This window comes from Pongo pygmaeus, chromosome 4, assembly GCF_028885625.2.
Source record: "Pongo pygmaeus isolate AG05252 chromosome 4, NHGRI_mPonPyg2-v2.0_pri, whole genome shotgun sequence".
NCBI classification, from domain to species: domain Eukaryota; kingdom Metazoa; phylum Chordata; class Mammalia; order Primates; family Hominidae; genus Pongo; species Pongo pygmaeus.
The window spans coordinates 186,310,311-186,332,653 of record NC_072377.2 but is presented as its reverse complement, the minus strand read 5'-3'; the positions used below and the strand labels follow the sequence as shown (position 1 = coordinate 186,332,653).

The 22,343-nt window shown below is 40.9% G+C and overlaps 1 pseudogene; it reads right to left on the bottom strand.

Moving 5' to 3' along the window:
- Positions 1 to 354: 354 nt before the first annotated feature.
- Positions 355 to 841, bottom strand: LOC129037215 (large ribosomal subunit protein uL23-like; annotated as a pseudogene).
- Positions 842 to 22,343: the final 21,502 nt, after the last annotated feature.

Here is a 22,343-nt window from a genome sequence, read left to right as displayed (position 1 = left end):
TATTCTAACTTGGCTTGGAAAAAAATAAGCATTTACAAATAAATATTCACCAAGCTCCTAGAAATATAGGAACTGATCAAATGTTTTTTAAGTTAACATGATTTGGATAAAACTTAGTTAAATAAGATTAATATAATATTTTTGGTGTAATAAAACAACTATGTCTTCAAAGTTATCACTATTGAATATAAAACAAGCATAAATTCCCATTCTGCTTGAGTTCTAGTCAAATAAGCTAATATTATACTTACTAGAAACATAAAATCTTAAAGCTTATAGATTTGATTCTAATTAAGTTGTCATTCTTATGAAAAGCATTTTTTTTATAGTGAAAAGATACACATATATTTAGAGTTAGCCAGCTGGACTCAGTTTAGATGATCTCAATTTTGTTGCAACATCCAAAGCATCATAATCAGGAGCCAGTCGAACATATGCCTTCTTCTCTTTATCAGGACAAATCAGGGTGGTGACCTTGGCCATATCACTGTCATAGAGCTTCTTCACAGCCTGTTTGATCTGGTGCTTGTTGGCTTTAATACCCACAATGAACACAAGTGTGTTGTTTTCTTCTATCTTCTTGATGGCCGACTCAGCAGTCAGCGGAAACTTGATGATAGCATAGTGGTCAAGCTTGTTCTCCTGGGGGTGCTCTTCCGAGGATATTTGGGCTGCCTCTGGAGTCACAGTGTCTTGGGCTGCCTGAATGTGAGTGACATGTGGATCTTCTTTTTTGCGTGTGGCTGTGGACACCTTTCAACACTGCCTTCTTGGCCTTTAGAGCCTTAGCTTTGGCTTCAGCTTTAGGAGGAGCAGAAGCTTCCTTCGCTTTCGGTGCCATCTTGTGAAAAGCGAAAAACACTATTTCAAAAATAATTTGTTTACAGTAAATCTGCCTAATAGTAGTTTCCAAAGTACTTTTGGTAATTTTTAACCTTAAAGTTAAGCTAAGTAAAAGATTTGCATTAACTATCTAGACAATTTATAAATAAGATACAATACTAAAACATTAATTACTGAACATAAATAATTCAAGTTTATATACTTTTGGCTTCCTATTTTTACAGAGAGACTAAAGATATTTTGGCCCATTAATAAACATGTTTTTTTCTGCCACACTGAGGAATTGTGTTATGAGGAAACACATCCCTCTAGATATTGGGAGATGGTATATTCATACATTTTCTAACCTAATGTATGTCAGTTTATAACTGTCTACTTCCTAGTTTTCTCTGGAAAATAAAAGATTACTAAGATTAAAATTATAATCAATACATGTAAATAAAACTACTAGAAATAATAGAATAACTAGAAACAACTCTATGCAAAGCATGCAAGAAAAGTGGGGCATGTTTTGCAAGTAAAGTAGGTTGTATTTTTTATAAGGAAAATGATACATAAGATACAAATAAAAAGAGATACCTAACCTTCCCTGTGTTATAGTTGTGTGGGTAAAATTTTATGTTTTCAGAAATTATATAAAATTCCTGGAAATTTGTCAATGTCCTCCTTATCCATGCTATGTGCCAGTATAGAGTTATGAGTCATAATTCCAATTATTATTTTAAATGTTGTGCCAGGTGCAGTGGCTCACGACTGTAATCCCAGCACTTTGGGAGGCCTAGGCAGGTGGATCACAAGGTCAGCAGATCGAGACCATCCTGGCTGACACGGTGAAACCCCATCTCTACTAAAAATACAAAAAATTAGCCAGGCGTGGTGGTGGGCACCTGTAGTCCCAGCTACTCGGGCGGCTGAGGCAGGAGAATGGCATAAACCCGGGAGACAGAGCTTGCAGTGAGCCGAGATCGTGCCACTGCACTCCAGCCTGGGCGACAGAGCAAGACTCTGTCTCTAAATAAATAAATAAATGTTGTATGCCACAGAAAAAATTGAATATCCTTGTCAGTTGTGGTAGAATGAACTCTCTTCAGATCTTTCATCACAGCCATTTCATACTCTTTGTCATTTAGATATTACTTCGCTCTGATGCTTTCCTGAAAACTCCTGCAATCAGCTACAGGTCAGAATGTTCATCTCCAACACAGGACTCCCTCTGAGACTCACGGAAAAGACTATGACAGGTACTCTGGTTATAGGGTTCTGATGACATTGCTTAAATAACTTTAAGACCATACACTTGACTCAGTGAAGGTCTCCAGAAGTCTGGTTGGGAAATTGATGGGTTCATGACACTGCTAACCCAAGATCCAACAAGACTGGAATTGATTACATGGCACTGAATGAACTGTTGAAAATTGATTATAATTTTATAGCTTTTTGGAGCATTTTTGGTTCTTTAATGTTCTAGTTTCTGGATTTAAGAAATCTCTTTCTCTTAATCTAACTGTAACTTACAACAATTTAGTAGATTATACTTTTGTAAACAGAAATGACGCATTTATCTTTTTTTCTCTGCCTGATTTCTCCAGAATTTTGAAATTCTTACTGAATACTCTTATTTTCATGATGATATAGTTGTTATCAAAAGTCCAATAAGAACCTTATAACAGGACATAATTCCAGGAATTTAGGGATATTTTGGGGGCTTCAAGAAGAGAGGAATTCACACAAAGCTATAAGGACTGCAGCTGAAATTTGATAGTATGTTCTTAGCTTGGCTTTTAGCCTGAATAAGGCTTTTGAAAGTCAAATCTAAGATTCTGTATGAAAACTTCCAGCAAAGAAACTTGAAAGCACCTATTTGGTCATCTCCTGTTCTTGCTGCACTTACATAAATAATCAAGCAAAATCTAACAAAACTACACTTATTTTTAAAACAAGAATAGTCTTACTTTGATTACGATAAAAAATGATGGTTATTACAGAGAGAAATTTTACGTTTCAATGGAAAACTATAACTTAGCAGGGCATGGTGGCACATGCCTATAATTGCAGCACTTTGGGAGGCCAGGAGTTCAAGGCCAGCGGTCAACATGGTGAAACCCCATCTCTACCAAAAATACAAAAATGAGATGGGCATGATGGCATGTGCCTGTAGTCCCAGCTAATCAGGAAGCTGAGGAGGGAGGATCACTTGCACCCAGGAGGTAGAGGTTGCAGTGAGCTGAGATTGCACCTTTGCACCCCAGCCTGGGCAACAGCCTGTCTCAAAAAAAATTTTTTTCAGAGGAAAACTATAGCTATTGTGGATTATCAGATTCTAGTCTTGTTTCTTGTTTTTGGGCTATTTTTACCTCTTTGTAAACTGGATCCTGCCATCTGATGAATTTTGTCCTACAATGATACTTGTGGAATAAGAAGCCAAGTATTGTCTCTCCTACTAATATATCTATTGTCAGTTAATTTGAAGGTCTTCAACCCTGGAACAAAGCCAGAAGAGGAAGGTTTTACTCCCCATAATGCATAACCAAATTGTGGTACATTCATGCAATGGAGTACTATTTAGCCATAGAAAGGAACAAGCTATCAACTCACACAAAGACATGAGTGAATCTTGCATGCACATTGGTAAGTGGAAGAAGACAGTCTAAGGAGGATACACACAGTGTGACCTCATTTAATGAGACACTGGAGAAGGCAAACTACACAGATGGGAAGCCATTGGCTCCATGGGGTGGGGGTTTGAAGCATTCCATATGATACTTTAATAGTGGGATACCTGCCACAATGCATTTGTCAAAATACACAGAATTTTATGGCCAAATGGGTAAATCAAACTCTATTCAAATTAAATAAAATTACTCAGGGTGTGGAGTATCCCAGGACAGAATACATCATGTGAAAAAGAATTTAACTATGCTACAAATTACTATGGTTTGGATGTGGTTTGTCCCCGCAAAAACTCATGTTGAAATTTGACCCCCACTGTGTCAGTGTGGGGCAGTGGGGCCTAGTGGAAGGTGTTTGCATCATGGTGATGGATCCCTCATGAATAGATTAATGTACTCCCATGGGGGTGAGTGAGTTCTGCTCTCACAGGAATGGATTAATTCCTGCAGCAGTAGGTAGTTAAAAAGAGTCTGGCTTCCTTGGCTTCCCTCTTGCTTTCACTTTTGCTATGTGATCTCTGGTGCACCCCTTGCTCCCCTTCTACTTTCCACCATGAGGTGAAAAAGACTGAGGCCCCACCAGATGCAACTGCCCAGTCTCAGACATTCCAGCCACCAGCACTGTGAGCCAAATGAACCTTTTTTACTTATAAATTACCCAGTCTCAGGTATTCTGTTACAGAAGCACAAAATAGACTAAGACACAAATGTAGGTAAAAACTCACTGAAGGTGCAGAGAAAATGGTGTTGACCTAAGTCACTTTGAAAATGAATAGAATCTGTAGGCTGAAGGAAAATGAACTATACTTCATCACTGGATTCCATTTTATAAAGTCCTTTCCAACAGAAGCAATTGTGAACAATTGTAAAACCACAGTATCTGTATCTGGAATAAAACAATGACTTACATAAGTCGCAGATGGTAGGAACCAGGTTTCTCAGTGTTGAAGTGGGAGGTTACAAATTAGCAAAGCAAGAAGTCTAGGATGATTCATGTGATAGTAGATCAGAGGTGGAGACATCAATGTAAACTTATGTTTAGTTTAATATAGACACACAGTTATACATAGAAAACTTTATAATTAGGTGTGTGTAGGTAGGTTAGATACATACATATACTTCCTAGCATTGCTAATGAGGGACAAGATACAATGTGCTAATTCAGCAGCCAGATGTAAGTTTTCCTACCATTCTGAAAGACATCAGGCTCTTTGAAGAAATGTCTGATACTAGAACTGGGACAGTAAATATAGGAGCCAGGATAACCTTGAAGTATCAGAAAGTAAGTAAGTACTAAAAAAAATTAAAATATATCAAAGAAAAATAAGAGCCAATAAAAACAGCTACCAACGGCCAACACAGGAATGAATTGTGCAACATAATGCTGTAGTGTCGAATAATAACTAAAGCTTAAAGTAATTATCTAGGTGTCTGTATATGTATACATAGGTGAATAAGCAAATGGTGTTGCATAGAAATCTCCTTTGCAAAAGAATTCCAAATAATTGATGTAGACACTCAGCCATCAAGAAGGTGGAGCCAACTCCTCACTCCGTAAGTGTGGGCTCTGCATAGTGACTTGCTCCAAAAGAACACATGCAATATGGACAAGGAGGAAAAATAACTTCACAGTGAAGAAATCTGACAAACAGTAGCTCTGCCAAATGATCCAAGTGAACATCAAAGCAGACAGTTCACCTTGAGAACATGAAGTGACAATGGGGGACATTCTACAAAATGCCTGACCAATCCTCCTCAGTACTATTAAGGTCATCATGAGATGGAAAGCCTGACACACTGTCACAGGCAGGAAGAGCCCACGTGATGACTACCTGTCATGTGGGATCCTGGATGGGATCCTGGGTCAGAGGAAGAACTAAGGGAATCCAAATGAAATATGAACTTTAGTTAATAATAGTCTATCAGTATTGGTTCATTTACTGTGACAAATTATGTAAGATATTAATAAGCCATGTGAGACACACTGATAGAAGATGTTAATAAGAGAGGAAACTAGGTTGCGGCCACGTGGGAAATCTCTGCTTTTTTTTTTTGACAATTTCTGTGTAAGTAAAAAAAAGATGTAAAATAAAACTTTATTTAAAACACTGTTTTTTTAACACTTCCTTGTTTAATTATTTATACCATGAATGACTAGTAATTGACACTGTTAACTAGTCCTGTTTTTTTAAATAAGAGCATTTATGACACAAAAAATTAAACAGTGCAGACTGATATATAAATCAAAACAAATGTTCTTTACACGTTTTCTGTTACAGTAGTAACACATATGTGTAAATTTAATTATCGTATTTGTTTCTTGTGCTGTGGTTGTGTCCTGGGTTCATGGACGCAACCTAAAATGCTGTTCACCTTAGACCAGGAAAAATATTAACCTTACAGACTCTGTTTCAATTCATAGCTAAATATTTTCAAAAGAGTGACTTTGTAAAAATATGTTCCAATGGCAAACTGATTGATTGTGATGGGATCACTTATTCCAAAGACTTCTTGCCTTTATTTTGTTGCCATGCCTACCTTTTAGCCATAATACAACAGAATCAAATATTGGCCACTGGGAAAAAATATTCAAAGAAAGAAAAAATGTGAACAGAACTTATGACCATCATGATTCAATGTTTTACCACAATGCTTTCTAAAACAGAAGAGTATAAAAGGAAAGTCCATTTCGTCAGCGAGGCTTTGCAGAAAATGAGGAAACTAGAAAAACAAAAATGGCAGGACATTCTACGGGTGATTTTAAATGTTGCTATGTTTTATGGAAAAAAAATACTTTACCTTTTAAAGAATCACAAAGAATTATTGGAAACCCAAAATCTGGAATATTTGCAAATTTAGTTGAGCTTCTATGTAATTATGTCTATATAGGTAGCCATGAAGTTGATGATTTTTTAAAAATCTGTGCCTTATTTGTGTAATAAAATACACAATGAATAATTAATGCTCATAGGAACACCTTATGAAGGGAAAACAAATCTTGGGGACCCAAAATCCCTAAGCTGAAGGGAAAAAGTCAAGCTGGGAACGGCTTAGGGCAAATCTGCCTCCCATTCTATCCAAAGACACCCATCTGCTCACCGAGATAAATGCATATCTGATTGCCTTATTTGGAGACGGTAATCAGCAATGCAAAAGAATGAAACCGTTTGTCTCTTACCTAGCTATGACCTGGAAGCCCCCTGTCTGGCCTTCTTACCTTTCTGGACTGAACCAATGTACATCTTACACATATTGATTGATGTCTCATGTCTCCCTAAAGTGTATAAAACCAAGCTGTGCCCCGACCACCTTGGGCCCATGTTGTCAGGACCTCCTGAGGATGCATCACGGGTGCACATCCTCAAGATGGGCAAAATAAACTTTCTAAAAAATCTGAGAGCTGTCTCAGATTTTCAGGTTCACACGTGTAATGTAGGATGTCAATGTTTATAAAACAGACATTATTCTATCTACTATTAGAAATACGCTGCCAATTAACCTTAGACATTCTCAACAAAATAAAAAATGTTGATGAGGTACAAATAATATATCTAAGCTTAAATAGTGTTGCAAGTTTTAATATGCCTACTTTTTAATTTTTCAATACTATTTTTACTAATTTAACACTGTAAGAAAAATGAGTAATTAAAACATGAATAAAAGTGTTTACAGTGGGTGCACATGTTTCCTCCAGCCTCTGCCTATCCCCAGCTTTCATTCCAACTGTCCTGATGGTGGCTCTAAGCATTTCTCCTTTCTCTATACCAAGATCTATCCCCAGAAACAAACCTCAATCTTACTATATATTATGGCACGTTATGATGATGAGCAGCGATGAGCAGCTGAAGCCTCAAGGAAGGGATGCTTTTGTAAAAGAAGACTTGTGGAATATAATGTGTGAAAGTAAAGCCCATGGCAGAGCTCCCTCCTCAGCACATGGGGAGCAGACAGGAAGCTTTTGCCTCACCTTCCTCAATGGCCTGCAGCCACGTCTCCCCAGGTCAGTCTGAAGGACAATGAAACTCTGGTCTTCACTGTGGACATGCTACCAGGTGCTCCAAAGCCATGGTGACCCACCCTCGGGTGGGTCCTGAGGAGAACAAAGCTCTGGTTCTAATCCTAACCCTAACCCTGTCCCAAGACTTTGACCCTGAACCTAAACCCTGATCCCTACCCTGGTCCCTAATTCTGACCCTTACTTTGACCCTGGCTTTGATCTTGACCCTGACCATGACCCCACCTCTAACCATACTTCCAGCCCTGACTCTGACCCAGATCCTAATCCTATCCCTAACCCTATTATTATCTTTACAATCTATGTCTAATCTTACCATCTAGTGCTAAATAGCTGTACCCAAAAGCACTTTTAAATTATTTAACTTCTTTCCCTTGAATTCTCTAAGGACATCCTAAAGGAGATGTCATTATGTATTTTGCATTCCCTCTGAGTGGTATGGCTTCAGATATGAAGTTCTAATACTTTGAAAGACATAAAAAGTGTGGAGGGTAACAGCACTGGGTTGTTAGGGATGTATGTTGGCATTCATGATAGTCATTGGTGCTGTTCTCTAAATATTTTCAGTTCATTTCTTATGAATGCATTCTGGCTGTTCCATCCCACCTACTTAAATTTTCCCATGGCCACATGACTTTCTTTTTTTTTTTTTTTTTTTTTTTTTTTTTTTTTTTTTTTTTGCCAATGGAGGTGAGAAGAAATAACATGTGACTTTTTCAGGAGAAATCTGCAAGAAACAGAGTTCTATTCTGCATGCTTTTTTCTCTTTTCTACAGCAATGGGGACCTTATTGATGGTCCCTCCTTCCGTATGGATTCCTGTGTTAGGATGACACAGCACACAGCTACCTCTCACCTGACCAGTGATGAGATGTAAATAAATGAGGAAGAAGATTTTTGAGCCACTGAAATTTAGAGGTTGTTTGTCACCACAGTTTAACCTAACCCCCATTGACTGATGCACGGCTGAAGAATGAGTCTGAACTGGATCTGGACAAGACATGTGAAGAGCGCTCCAGGCTGAGTAAAATTCAAGTGTTTTCTCAAAGATAACAGTGGGCACGATATGTTATTGGGGTGGGTGTGGGATAAATAAGGTATATCCGGTGAGAATAATAAGAAACTCAACTTTAAAGGACGGTGCTGATTTGGACTGTGGAGAGATTCAAATGCCTTGCTTAGCATTTGAGATTGTGATGGATGAACAAACTAATTAAAAGCCCAAAATGAAAACTTGGGATAAATATCTGAGGGTGTCTAATATCCCAATTTTTCATCCTAGAATGGGCAGGGCCCTTGACCCCATTCTAGGGAGACTTCCAAAAGAAAAAGACCTGCATTTCTTCAACAACCCACACTGAGAGACTTTCCTGCACTTTTGACCTGTGGCTAACACTCTTCACCTTTCATTCTGTCATCAGTGTTTTGGGGAAGCATCTTTAACTCTCTATGATTTACAGGTTATTAAGTGGCCCTTACAATTCCCTCCAGAGGTGGAAAAGACTAATGATGATGGTGTCTGAGCTCACAGCAGCAAGCAGGCATGTGTGCTCAGCAGCCACGTGGCTCATCTGCAAAGAGCTTACTAAATACGATGTTCTACAACATTGCTTAACACAAGGGGAGACGCTCCTGACTCAGAGTGTTTAATTGCTCACCTACTTCTTTTTCTGCCCTCTTGGGCTTCTAAAATGAAAAGAACCCTGGGGTGATACAGTGAGTCAAAGGGGTGCCAGCCACATCACAGCAAAATAGATTCCTAAAAAATCCCTGGCCTAAGATGACAGCCTTGGCTGGATAAGTTTGAGTGTGCTGATAGTGGACACGGGAGAGTGAAGGTGGTTGAAGTGTTCATATTAAAGAACCTCCACCCAGATTGCAAGAAAAGAGAGAGGAATGGAGATGGCAGCACAAGTCCCTACAATAAAAGCAGATGTTTTGAGATCAGTTATATTTCTTCTCACAAAAATTAAAGACAGAAACCAAAGTTTAGCCTGAGGCTACAATTAATTGAGCAATAAGCCAGAGGCACATATGGCATAGACAGATTTAAACATTTCTCCCTTATATTAATACAAATACTAAAATTACAAATACTTTGATTCCAAATAAAACAAATATTTAAAAAAATTAATGAATAAACACTGGGGTCTACAGTAGTATTTGAAGGAGATCTCACAAACAGGTTTGGTTTTTGAAGGTTAGAACTGGCAGTCTAGAGAATTCGTTTCATTCCAGAGAGAGAAAGAAAGGAATTTCTTGGGTTCCTTCAGGAATGTGTCTAGCTTTGCCTCATCTTTGTTTGAACTATGGATATGGCAGAAGAAAACCTGAGGATTTCACAGATTTAAGGTGCAAAAAGTCACTGGGTTCTCTAAGAAGTCTGGGATTCTTCTGCTGGAAAAATAAGTTTGTTGAGAAAAAATGAGTTGGAGGAGGCTGTTATTGAAGTGAAGCAGAATTGTTTTTACTAATCTGCTTATTACCCACTCTGTAGTGTGGAAACAAATTATTCTTGCACAAAGTCCTCTTACTGTTCCTAGAACGCTGTGGAAAGAGAACAGATTAGTTTTTCTCCCTCAGAACACAACCACTAGAAACATCCTACCTCAGATGAGATATTGCCTAATTATTTTCAAAAGACAGTGAAAAATCATGGATGTAAATGTTTGCTGCAAAATAAATACATGCTAGAAACACAAGCATCTGGGTCACAGCTATATTAGAGCTACCTGTGTTCCCCTGCCACTGAGATTAAAACAAAAATGTCCAGTACAATCATTCACAGCGTGGGAGAGGGGAAGTTGAAGGATGGAAAGGCCAGGCATAAAAGGATTTCAGAATTTCAGTCCATGAGGAAGTGGCTTTGTGCATTGTCTGTTACTGTGTGCAAGGTGAAGTTTGGAGAATGAAAACGTGCAGTAACAAGGGCTCCTTTGCCCATCTCACCTCTCCAGATACCAAGTTTCAGACATGTTGCATTTTAATTGAAATGTTGATATAATTTTTTTTTAAAGAACACTTGCGGTGTTTGAAGTGACAAAGGCTGCTGTGACAAAAAAGCAGGGAAAGGGAATTTAAAAAAACAAAAACAAAAACCAACAACAACAACAAAAACCCCACAGAAAAGCAAACAACAAACAAACAAAAAACAGAGGAAGAAGTCGAACACCCTGGGCTATGACTACTTGCAGGAAGGGGCTACAAGAGGCAGTTGGAAATTCAATTTGCTTTGCCACTGTGGGTTTTGCAGCCTGCTTCCTTTCTAAAGTATATTACTCTGCTTTTGGTTCATTAAGTTATCCATTTCTGCTTTCTGGAACAGCTATGTATTTTCTTTATCTATCATCTATCTATCTACCTGCCTATCATCTATCTATCTATTTACTATCTATCTTTTCTACCTTTCACTATCAAGAGCTTGGGTCAAGCAGGATAGAATTCCAGTGTATGTTCACTCTACCATTTAAAACAAGAGCTCTTGTAGGCATTCTCCATCACATCATAAACCTGAGCTTTCTAAAACAGGGTGTGGCAAACTACTATGCATGGACCATGTCTGACACAGTCTGCGTTTGTAAGTAAAGTTGTATTGGGACACAGCCAATACATGTGTTATATAATATCTCTGGCTACTTTCATGGTATAATGGAAGAGCTGAGTCGTTGAGAGAGAGAACATATGGTTTGGAAAACTTAAAATATGTAACATTTAGCCCTTTACAGAAAATATTTGCTGATTCGTGTTTTAAAAGATCTCTGTTTAGAATGCTACCTATTGCCTTCTGGATAGAATCACATCTCTTTACCACAATCGACACAGCTTCAGCCCTGCTTCTATATCCAGCCTCATCTATTTCTGCTCCTCCACCTTATTTTCCTTCTGGACATGCTGATGGATTGTCAGCTTCCCAGAAGTATAAGAATCTCTCCTCCCTTCCCAACATTCTCATGCTCTCCCTCTGCCTCTCAAGAACTTCCTGCCCCATCTCTCATGACAAAACCCTTCTTCATTCTTTAAGATGCAGCCCCTTTGCTCCTTCCTTAAAGATGTCTGTCTGGCTCTATTTTGGGTGATGTGCTCCTTCTGCATCTCCCAGAGCCATCCTGTGTGTATCAGCTACAGCATTTCTTTGCATCTCTGTGTCATATATCACCAAATCTGCCTAAGCTTGAGTGAGTCACTGCATGACAACTTCAGACTCCACCAGCATTGTCCCCACTAACCACGAGGCTTAGACATTTGTCCAGTATGCTCAGGGTTGTGGGGTGGTAGCAGTAACCAGCAGGTGAGCATCATTTCTTACATCAGAATCAAATCTGTAGATCTCTGCCATTCATAGGTATTTGGAATTTAAAATTAGCCTAAAGATTTTCCTTAAAATAAGAACAAATGGCTTCAGTAGGCTTTTGGAACGTAGGATGTTTCCGCTGGTTCATTTCTGCGTTCAGTATTCCCACATGAATCTAAATACGACTCTGCTCTTAGTAGCTGTGTGACCCTGGGAAAGTCACTCAATCTCCCTCAGCTAAATTTTGTTGTATGAGTAATGAGAAGAGAGTTGTAATTTGTATTTGGTGAATAATAACAAACAAAAGGCATTTAGCTTTCTGGAACCTGGTATGTAGTAGATCCTCATGAAATACTAGCTCTGTTGATAAAACTAGACCGAAAGAAGCTTTCAAAGTCAACAACAGTATCAGGCAGTGAAGGACGTAGAAGAGAAGCTGCTGCTGCAGCCTGTAGCTCCTGGAGGCCCGTTTTGTCCATGATTTAGCAGGAACGCACTACCTTTCCATGAGGAGACACTGCAAACAGAAACCAAGGCCATTCTTTGAAGACAAACATGTTTTAATAGCCTTTACATTATGTAATAGTGTAATATAAATAATAATTTATTAGTAGTCATAATGTGAAATTATTTACATTACCCTAACCCTAACCCAACCCTAACCCTAACCCTAACCCCGACCCCTGACCCCGAACCCGACACCAACCCCGACCCCGACCCTGACCCTATCCTAACCCTAACCCTAACCCCAACCCTAACCTCTAACCTTAACTCCTAACCCTAACTCCTAACCCCAAACCCTAACCCCTAACCCTAACTCTGACCCCTGACCCTGACCCTAACCCCTGACCCTGACCCTAACCCTAACCGTGACCCTGACCCTTACCCTAACACTAATCCTAACCCCTAACCCTAACCCCGTCATAAGAGCCCTGGGCAGACCTTAGGGAAAAAGCACTAAACTGACACTCGAGTCTGAAGCCCGCTCCACCAAAAGTCTTGGGTTTGGGGTGACATGAGGGCAGGGGTCAGGGAACAAAGCTTTCCGGTTTTAGACCCATAGGAAGATCTGTGAAGCCCTCTTGGGTAGAGCACATGTTGCCGGGTGTGCGCTTGAAAACAGCCTAAGAAGAGGGGGCGTCTGGAAGGAACCGCGACGCCAAGGGAGGGGGTCCAGCCTTCCCGCTTCAACACCTGGACACATTCCGCAAAGTTTCCTAGGAAAGCCAGAAAAATAATATAAAAAAAAAAATCCAGAGGCCAGGGGAGCTAATGGGGCTTTACTGGGACTATCTGGTTTAATCCTCCGAACAACCCTGCCATAGCAGCCCATCAGTCCTCTGGGACAGGTGAGGAACCTGAGGTCGCAGGAGGACACCCAGAAGGTCCAGGCAGAGCCCCCTAGGCCCCCACACCTCCCTCCGTGGCAGCTCCAACCCCAGCTTTTTCACTAGCGAGGCACTCGGGCTGCTGGGCCACGCCCACTCCCCCACGCGGGGAAGGAGCTTCGCGCTGCCGCCTGGCTGGGAACTGGGCACCGCCCTCCCGCAGCTCCGGAGCCGGCCGCCACCAGGGGGCGCGCCCGCGATGTCCGGGAGCCTGGCGGCGCCTGTGCAGCGGCCGGTTCACCTGCTCCTGCCCTCGCCGCGGTCTCTGCCAGGACCCCGACGCCCAGCCGGACCCTGCCCTCCAGCGGGGCTGCCGCTCCACGGCCCGCAACAGCAGCCCCACCCGGCATTCGGCGCGCTCCCCGGGGCAGAGGTCGCGGTGTCCTCAGGCTGTGGCGCCGGCCTGCAACCCCCACGCCGGGCTCGGGCCCCGGCGGAGGAGGGCGATGCTCCCCGGGTAGGGCGACGGGTCACCTGGGCTGGGAGGGCGGCTTAGGGGCGTAAGCGGCGGTCCAGGGCCGTCTGGCGCAGCAGCCTGTCCCCGCCGCGGTCCCTCCAGTCCCTCCCTGGCGGCTGCGGAGCCGTCCCAGGACAGGAGCCATAAACTCTCCAGAGCGGGAAGCCGCGCCGTGGTGGCCCGGCCCGCGCCCAGACCTGGAGGCCGCTGGCGCCTGACCCGCTGCGTGGGTCTCCGGGGAGCTCGCTGCCCACCCGGCGCTGCAGCCTCGGCTCCCTCGTACGCGCTCTGGTAGGTGCTAGGGACGACCCTATGGGCCAGCTTGCCACGCCCAGTCCCCAGGCCGCACCCACCCTGGCTCCCTGAGCTAGGGGACTGGCTCCTCCTGTGGGTCGTGGGGCTGGGAGGCAGGGGCCTTAGGGGAGAGGGAGGGACCGAGGGCAGCCCCTGCTGTGTGCACAGCGAGGTCGTGTGCAGGCCTCTGTTGCACAGCGTGCGGCTTCAGCTGGGACTGGATTGCAGGTGGAGATGACTGTGTGTGCGCACACCTGAGGGTGAAGGGGAAGCAGCCTGTCTACCTGACCCATGAAATGCAGGAGACTGCACCCCAGAAGCAGCGAGTTCACTGCTCCATTGATTAAGCAAGTCTGGGACACACATGTAGCTAAGCTGTGAGTTCTGTGCCAGGGGTCCCAACACCCACGCCTTCAGGAAGACACAGGTGTGGGGGTTGGGTGCTTGTCAGGCCTGAGAGTGAGGAGCAGGCGCCAGAGACACTAGGTAGGGGGAACCAACCCTAGGGCTCTGAGGGACGAAGATGTGGGGAGCTGGTGGCAGAGCCTGAGCTGGCCCAATGTTGCAGGGTGGGGATAGATTCGAGGTATAGCGGGGACTGGCGACCTCAGTTCCCACAATGTCCCAGCCTGGCCTCCCGGTCCAGCCAGCAAGTAGTGGGTGCTGCCCTGCAAAGACTCTGGGGGTGCCTGAGCCCCCCTCACCACACGTGACTGGTGACTTCTGTGTCCACCCTCACAAGAAGAGGGATCTTCTCTCACTTTCAGGCAAGCCCAGGAAAGTCAGGGGCCTATGTGAGCCAAGAGGAGAGAAGGCGATGCCTCAGCCCAGTGTTTCTGCCCCACCTGGCTTGTGGCCTTGGGGACTTGATTTACACCGCAGGAAAATGGGCAATGAAAGCCCCTCCCTGACTGGCTTCTCAGTCCACTCTGACCAGCCCACTGCCCAGCGCCCACCCTGCAGCTCCAGGTACACAGGTTGGGCTGGCTCTGAGCTGACCTGAGGGCCTTCTGATGGCTCCAACCCTCGGGATGCCTCATGCTCACCCTTTGGCACCCACCTGACAGCTCAGCATGTCTGCTGTACGCCATCCTCAATGCCTGTTCTAGACAAGCCCAAGTCCCCCAGGAGTGGCAGAGGGAACTGAGCTGAAAACTAAGTCTCAGCTAACTGAACCCCAAGTGGGCTATGCAGCCTCACCCTTCAGTTCACAACCACAGGCAAATTCCCTCCAGGGATGTGATCCCAGGGGCCACAGCAGCACATTCTGGCCTAACCTATTCACTACTTAAACAGTGACTGAAAAGGCCAGGATGGGCATGGGCCCTGACATTAATCCCCTTTCTCTGTGAGGGGGCTGGGTTCGGTTTGCCATCCTGATGTCTTTGTGGAAAGAGCTGGCAGGTGAAGCAAGTCTCAGGGGCCAGCCATGGGACAGGGAACCTACGACTCGCCTCTGCTGGAACCCTCTGAGGCCCCTGCGGACAGGAGGGTCCAATGGAGGTCTAGCCACCCCTCCCGGGTTGGTGCTCACAGCCCCTCCCTGGCCCACTCCCTCTACACCTGCACCTTCTGGTCTCTGGGAGAGGAGCATCCATCCACCTTGTGCACATAGCTTTCTGCTCCATTTTCATGAGGATGGTCTCCTTGGCAGAAATGCCCGTTAGGGGATCCTGAGCCTGTGCTGGCTGTTCTCTAAGTGCCAAAGTCAGTGAGAGGGACTTGAAAACTCAAGACTTATTAACATAATTTTCTGCATTTTATGCTTTCAGGGTTGTTTTTTCCTTAAAATGTGTAAAAACAAATATTGAGATTTCTACATTTTATATAATTTGGATTCTGTCATCACACAGATCTTTCATTTTCCTAAAATTTACTTTGATGTATGTATATCAAACATTGAATTTCTGTTTTCTTCTTTACTGGAATTGTTAACTGTTTTAGAGGCCAAATCTTTTTTAAAAACACATCTCTAATTTCTGTAAACATTTCTAATTACACATATATTTTCTATACCTAATACACTACTTTGGAATTCCTTGAGGCCTAATTGCATCAGGGTGCTCTGGTTTTGTTGTTGCTATTTCTGAATGACATTGACTTTGGTGCTCTTTATTTTGCATATTTAAAACTATTAGATCATGTGATTATATTTGACAGGTCTTAATTGATGCGCTCTTCAGTGCTTTGAGTTCGGTTGAGTTTTGGGTTGGAGAATTTTCTTCCACAGGGGATTATCTTGGATTTTTCTGTTTCTTCCTCAATATCCACCTGGAAAACATTTCAATTAATTTATATTCACTTAAATATTTCTATGCAAAAACTGTACAAAAGCCCCAAAGTATAATTTGCGCAGTTGAGCACATATTCTGTTGTCCAGCATTTATGGTGGTTTGTAGTGGAAAAGATTTTTAGAATATGTGGATTTTCGGAATATTCCCAGAAGCCCAGATAGCCACACTTTACCTTTGGAGGAATTAATTCTCAGAATATTGCACACAATTAATCGCCTTTGGAAGGAGCATATATCCCCAGCAAAAGCTCTGATTTTTTGAAGTCTGTATTGTGTGTTATTTCCAGGAGAATACGCAATGATGACATTATTATTAAATGATTCAAATATGAAATGCTGTTACGCCAAGCAATGAATCTTTGTGTTACATGTTATGCCTAACTATAAATCTTTGTGTTATACATTTTAATGTCTTTGGAGAATACTCCTGTCTTCTTGGCATTATTGATAATTAGATTCTAATTGCTAGTAAGTCAGAAGAATTAGGAACACCAAATTTCAGTCCTCTCAAAAGCACTCCTCTTATTAAATATGGATTTTTACCTTCATCACATACAAAAGAAATATTGTTAGAAAGGTGCTTAATGTTTTCCAGATGGATAGATTACTGTTATTAGTTCTCATTTCATTGTTAATTTTTAAAACCATAGAGTTGGAAGTATCAATATGCCTTTCAATATACCTTAGTGGAATTTATTCGATTTTCATGGATGTCCTTTAGGAGGTTCAGGAAGTTATTTCTATTGCTAGATTTCAGGAAGATTTGTCAGGAATGAGTGTCAGACATTGTCAAACATCCATTGAAATCATCATAGTCTTTTCCTTTATTCTGTTAATATGGTATATTACACTGATTTTTAAATTTGTATTGGTAAGATAATTCCACTTGGTTATATTGTCTTTTTTTCTAATTTAATTTTTATTAGAGATGAGGCCTCACTCTGTCACCCAGGTTGGGGTGGAGTGGCAGTCACAGCTCACTATAACCTCAAACTCCTGGGCTCAAGTGATCCTGCCACCTCAGCCTCCTAAGTAGCTGAGACTACAGGTGTGCACCGCCATGCCAGACTTGTCTAACATTTTTATGTGTTGTTTCATCCAGTTTGCTACAGTTTTTGGAGATTTCTGTCTTCATTCATGAGGGATAATAGTCTGCACATTTATTTTCTTGTGATGCTTTTGTCTGATGTTATCTGGGTAATACTGGCCTCGAAAATGAACTGATGTTTTCCTGCTTCTCTGCTTTGCAAGTGTTTGTGAAGGATTGGTTATTCATTAAGTGTTTAATAGAATTCACTAGTGAAGCTATGTGAGCCTAGGATAGACTGATGAAGAGTTTTCATTAGTCTAATCTATTTACTTGCTGTATGAGTACGCATATATTCTCGTTCTTCTTGGTTTACTTTTACAATTTGTATATAGCAGGGAATTTGTTTCTAATTTGTAGTATTTCATGCTTCTAGGTTTTCATGGCAGTTGAGACGTAAGAATAAAAATAATGTTGGGAGAAGGAAGTTGTGGACAATCCGTGAATATCCCAACATCTGTTGCAGGAAGGTTAAGATTATTATTATTTTGCTGTACTTAACTGAATACTCATATTTACAGTGTGAGACAAATGTAATGTTGTATATAAATAGAACTAGGAAAATGTGCCATTTGTCTTAGTATTTAATCAAGATGTAAGTCTGGGTCTACCTCCTCACTTTTATTAATATGCAGACAGGACACCAACACAAATTTGAATGAGGACAAACAAAATGTTAGCAAATGAAGAATGGTATGAATTGGTTAAAATGTGATGAAATAGAATGGTGAATATTTACATAGAATCCATGATGTGTTAGGTGCTATTTCAAGCTATTTGCACACGTAGTTTTAATACCAATGACATTAAAATGTATAATACAAAGATTCATATAAATAAAAATTACAAAACTGAAAATATTAGGTGACACTAAAACTGTCATAGAAATACACATTTATATAAAACATAAAGTAACATCAAGTATTAAATTTTAGAAACTTTGATTACTAATCAGATGAACAAGTGATTAGCCTTTTTATCCAGTAAACAAGGCATACATATTATTTTCAAATTCCAGAGACAAATATTTTAAATACTGAAGTTTAAGACCTAAAAATGTGTCACTGACTTCATGGAAGTAGACATTCACTAGGTGATATTTTCTAGGCTCTCTGAAATTACATCAGAAAAATATGAATTAGAATATAACTCATAAATAATATCTGGCCACATACAAAGTAATTGAAGATCAATTTAAATAGCTATTGGATTAAGAAATAGAGACTGAGGTAAATTTACAGGGTCAGGGAGGATCTAAGGAGGAAGCACTGACACTGGAGCCCAAGGACCTGGGATTAACAGAACAGATTCTACCAGTGCTAACTTACTGCTCCAGAGAAAACATCAATTCTGCTCATGTGCAGGTACTATTCATCAAGAAAGGGATTACAGCTTCAGAAATATGTTCAAAATGTATCCATATTTTGACATATTAATGAAGTAATCACATTCTACACATAACTACTCCATATGGAGTACTGGGGAGGGAGTGTTCCAAATAAAGAGACTGAGGATTTCTCATGAGAGCTCAGTGTCTGCTAGAAAATACCTAAATAAAATATTTTACTTATGTGGAAAGTGTGGATGTTTGTGCATCAAAAGTTTCAAGAATCCCTAAAATGTACAATTGAGATGAGGAGAAAATATCGGAATTTCTCAGCACCAGAAATGAGGCAAGAAAAAATTCAGAGGAGTTGTAAATGTGAAAAGCCAATGGCTGGTCACATAGCAACATTGATAACCTTGTGCCAGGACAACTACAGTAAATACATAAACATACACATTGAAAATATTTCCAATATTAGATCTCCCTCATGTGGGAACTAAATTATAAAGATTGAAGCATATAAGAAAATAAGCTACCAGAACTTAAGCTACCAGAGTAAATTCAATTACACATAAGTTTCGGATCTTGAAATTGTCACAAATGTTTAAGTTGGTAGTGGAAGACAAAGGACATATAATCTTGGGAGTCCTAGGGCCCTGCCCACTGCCAGTCCCTCCACACTACTACAGCTGATGCTTCCTGGAAAGCACCACCTCTTGGCAGGAGGCCAACCAGCACAAATATAGAGCATTAAACCACCAAAGCTAAGGACTCTCACAGAGTCTATTGCACCCTTCACCACCTCCACTGGAACAGGCGCTGGTATCCATGGCTGAGAGACCCATAGATGGTTCACATCAAAGGGCTCTATGCAGACAACCCCTAGTACCAGCCCAAAGCCAGGTAGACCTGCTGGGTGGCTAGACCCAGAAAAGAGACAACAATGAATGCACTTCAGCTCACAGGAAGCCATGCCCATAGGAAAACGGGGAGAGTACTACATCAAGGGAACACCCCCGTGGGACAAAAGAGTCTGAACAACAGTCTTCAGCCCTAGACTTTTCCTCTGACAGAGTCTACCAAAATGAGAAGGAACCAGAAAACCAACCCTGGTAATCTGACAAAACAAGACTCTTCAACACCCCCCAGAAAATCACACCAGTTCATCACCAATGGATCCAAACAAAGAAGAAATCACGGATTTATCTGAAAAAGAATTCAGGTTAGTTATTAAGCCAATCAGGGAGGGGCCAGAGAAAGGTGAAGCCCAATGCAAGAAAATCCAAAAAATGATACAATAAGTGAAAGGAGAAATATTCAAGGAAATAGATAGCTTAAATTAAAAAAAAAAACAATAAAAAATCAGGAAACTTTGGATGCACTTTTAGAAATGTGAAATGCTCTGGAAACTCTCAGCAATAGAACTGAACAAGTAGAAGAAAGAAATTCAGAATTTGAAGACAAGGTCTTTGATTTAACCCAATCCAATAAACACAAAGAAAAAAGAATAAGAAAACATGAACAAAGACTCCAAGGAGTCTGGCATTCTGTTAAACGATGAAACCTAAGACTAATTGGTGTACCTGAGGAAGAAGTGAATTCTAAAAGCCAGGAAAACATATTTGGGGGAATAATCAAGGAAAACTTCCGTGGCCTTGTGAGAGACCTAGACATCCAAATACCACAAGCACAAATAACACCTGGGAAATTCATCACAAAAATATCTTAGCCTAGGCACATTGTCATTAGGTTATCCACAGTTAAGACAAAGGAAAGAATCTTAAGAGCTGTGAGACAGACGCACTAGGTAACCTATAAAGGAAAACCTATCAAACTAACAGCAGATTTTGCAGCAGAAACATTACAAGCTAGATGGGATTGGTGCCCTTTCTTCAGCCTCCTCAAACAGAACAATTATCAGCCAAGAATTTTGTATCCAGCAAAACTAAACATCATATATGAAGGAAAGATACAGTCATTTTCAGACAAACAAATGCTGACAGAATTTGCCATTACCAAACCAGCACTGTAAGAACTGCTAAAAGGAGCTCTAAATCATGAAACAAATCCTGGAAACACATCAAAACAGAACTTCATTAAAACATAAATCACACAAGACCTATAAAACAAAAATACAAGTTAAAAAGCAAAAACAAAAAACAAAAACAAAGTACAGAGGCAACAAAGAGCATGATGAAAGCAATGGTACCTCACTTTTTAATACTAATGTTGATTGTAAATGGCTTAAATGCTCCACTTACAAGATACAGAACCACAGAATGGATAAGAACTCACCAACTAACTATCTGCTGCCTTCAGGAGACTCACCTAACACATAACGACTTACATAAACTTAAGGAAAGTGGTAGAAAAAGGCATTTCATGCAAATGGACACCAAAAGCGAGCAGCAGTAGCTATTCTCATATGAGACAAAACAAACTTTAAAGCAACAGTAGCTAAAAGAGACAAAGAAAGACCGTATATAATGGTAAAAGGTCTCATCCAACAGAAAAATATGACAATCCTAAACATACATGAACCTAACACTGGAGCTCCCAAATTTATGAAACAATTACTAGTAGACATAAGAAATGAGATAGACAGCAACACAATAATAGTGGGGGACTTCAATACTCCACTGACAGCACTAGACAGGTCATCAAGACAGAAAGTCAACAAAGAAACAATGGATTTAAACTATACTTTGGAACAAATGGACTTAACAGATATATACAGAACATTTCATCCAACAACCACAGAACACACATTCTATTCAACAGCACATGGAATTTTCCCCAAGATAGACCATAAAACGAGTCTCAATAAATTTAAGTCTCTCAGATCACAGTGGAATAAAACTGAAAATCAACTCCAAAAGGAATCTTCAAAACCATGCAAATACATGGAAATTAAATAACCTGCTCCTGAATGAGCACTGGGTGAAAAACAAAATCAAGATGGAAATGTAAAAAATTTCTTCAAACTGGATGACACAACCTATCATGACCTCTGGGATACAGCAAAGCAGTGCTAAGAGGAAAGTTTATAACCCTAAATACCTACGTCAAAAAGTCTGAAAGAGCACAAAAAGACAATCTAAGTTCACATCTCAGGGAACTAGAGAAGCAGGAACAAGCCAAACCCAATCCCAGCAAACAAAGGAAATAACCAAGATCAGAGCAGAACTAAATGAAATTGCCACAACAACAACAACAAAAAATACAAAACATAAATAAAACAAAAAGTTGGTTATTTCAAAAGATAAATAAAATTGATAGACCATTAGCAAGATTAACCAAGAAAAGAAGAGAGAAAATCCAAATAACCTCACTAAGAAATGAAACGGGATATTACAACTGACACCACTGAAATATTAAAGATTATTCAAGGGCACTATGAACCTTTTGGCACATAAACTAGAAAACCTTGAAGAGTTGGATAAATTCCTGGAAAAATACAACCCTCCTAGCTTAAATCAGGAAGGATTAGATACCCCAAGCAGACCAATAAAGCAAGCAGCAAGATTTAAATGGTAACTTTAAAATTACCAACAAAAAAAGCCGAGGACCAGACAGATTCACAGCAGAATTCTACCAGACATTCAAAGAATGTCTTCTTTCATTCAAAGAAGAAATGATACCAATCCTTTCACACTATTCCACAAGACAGAGAAAGAAGA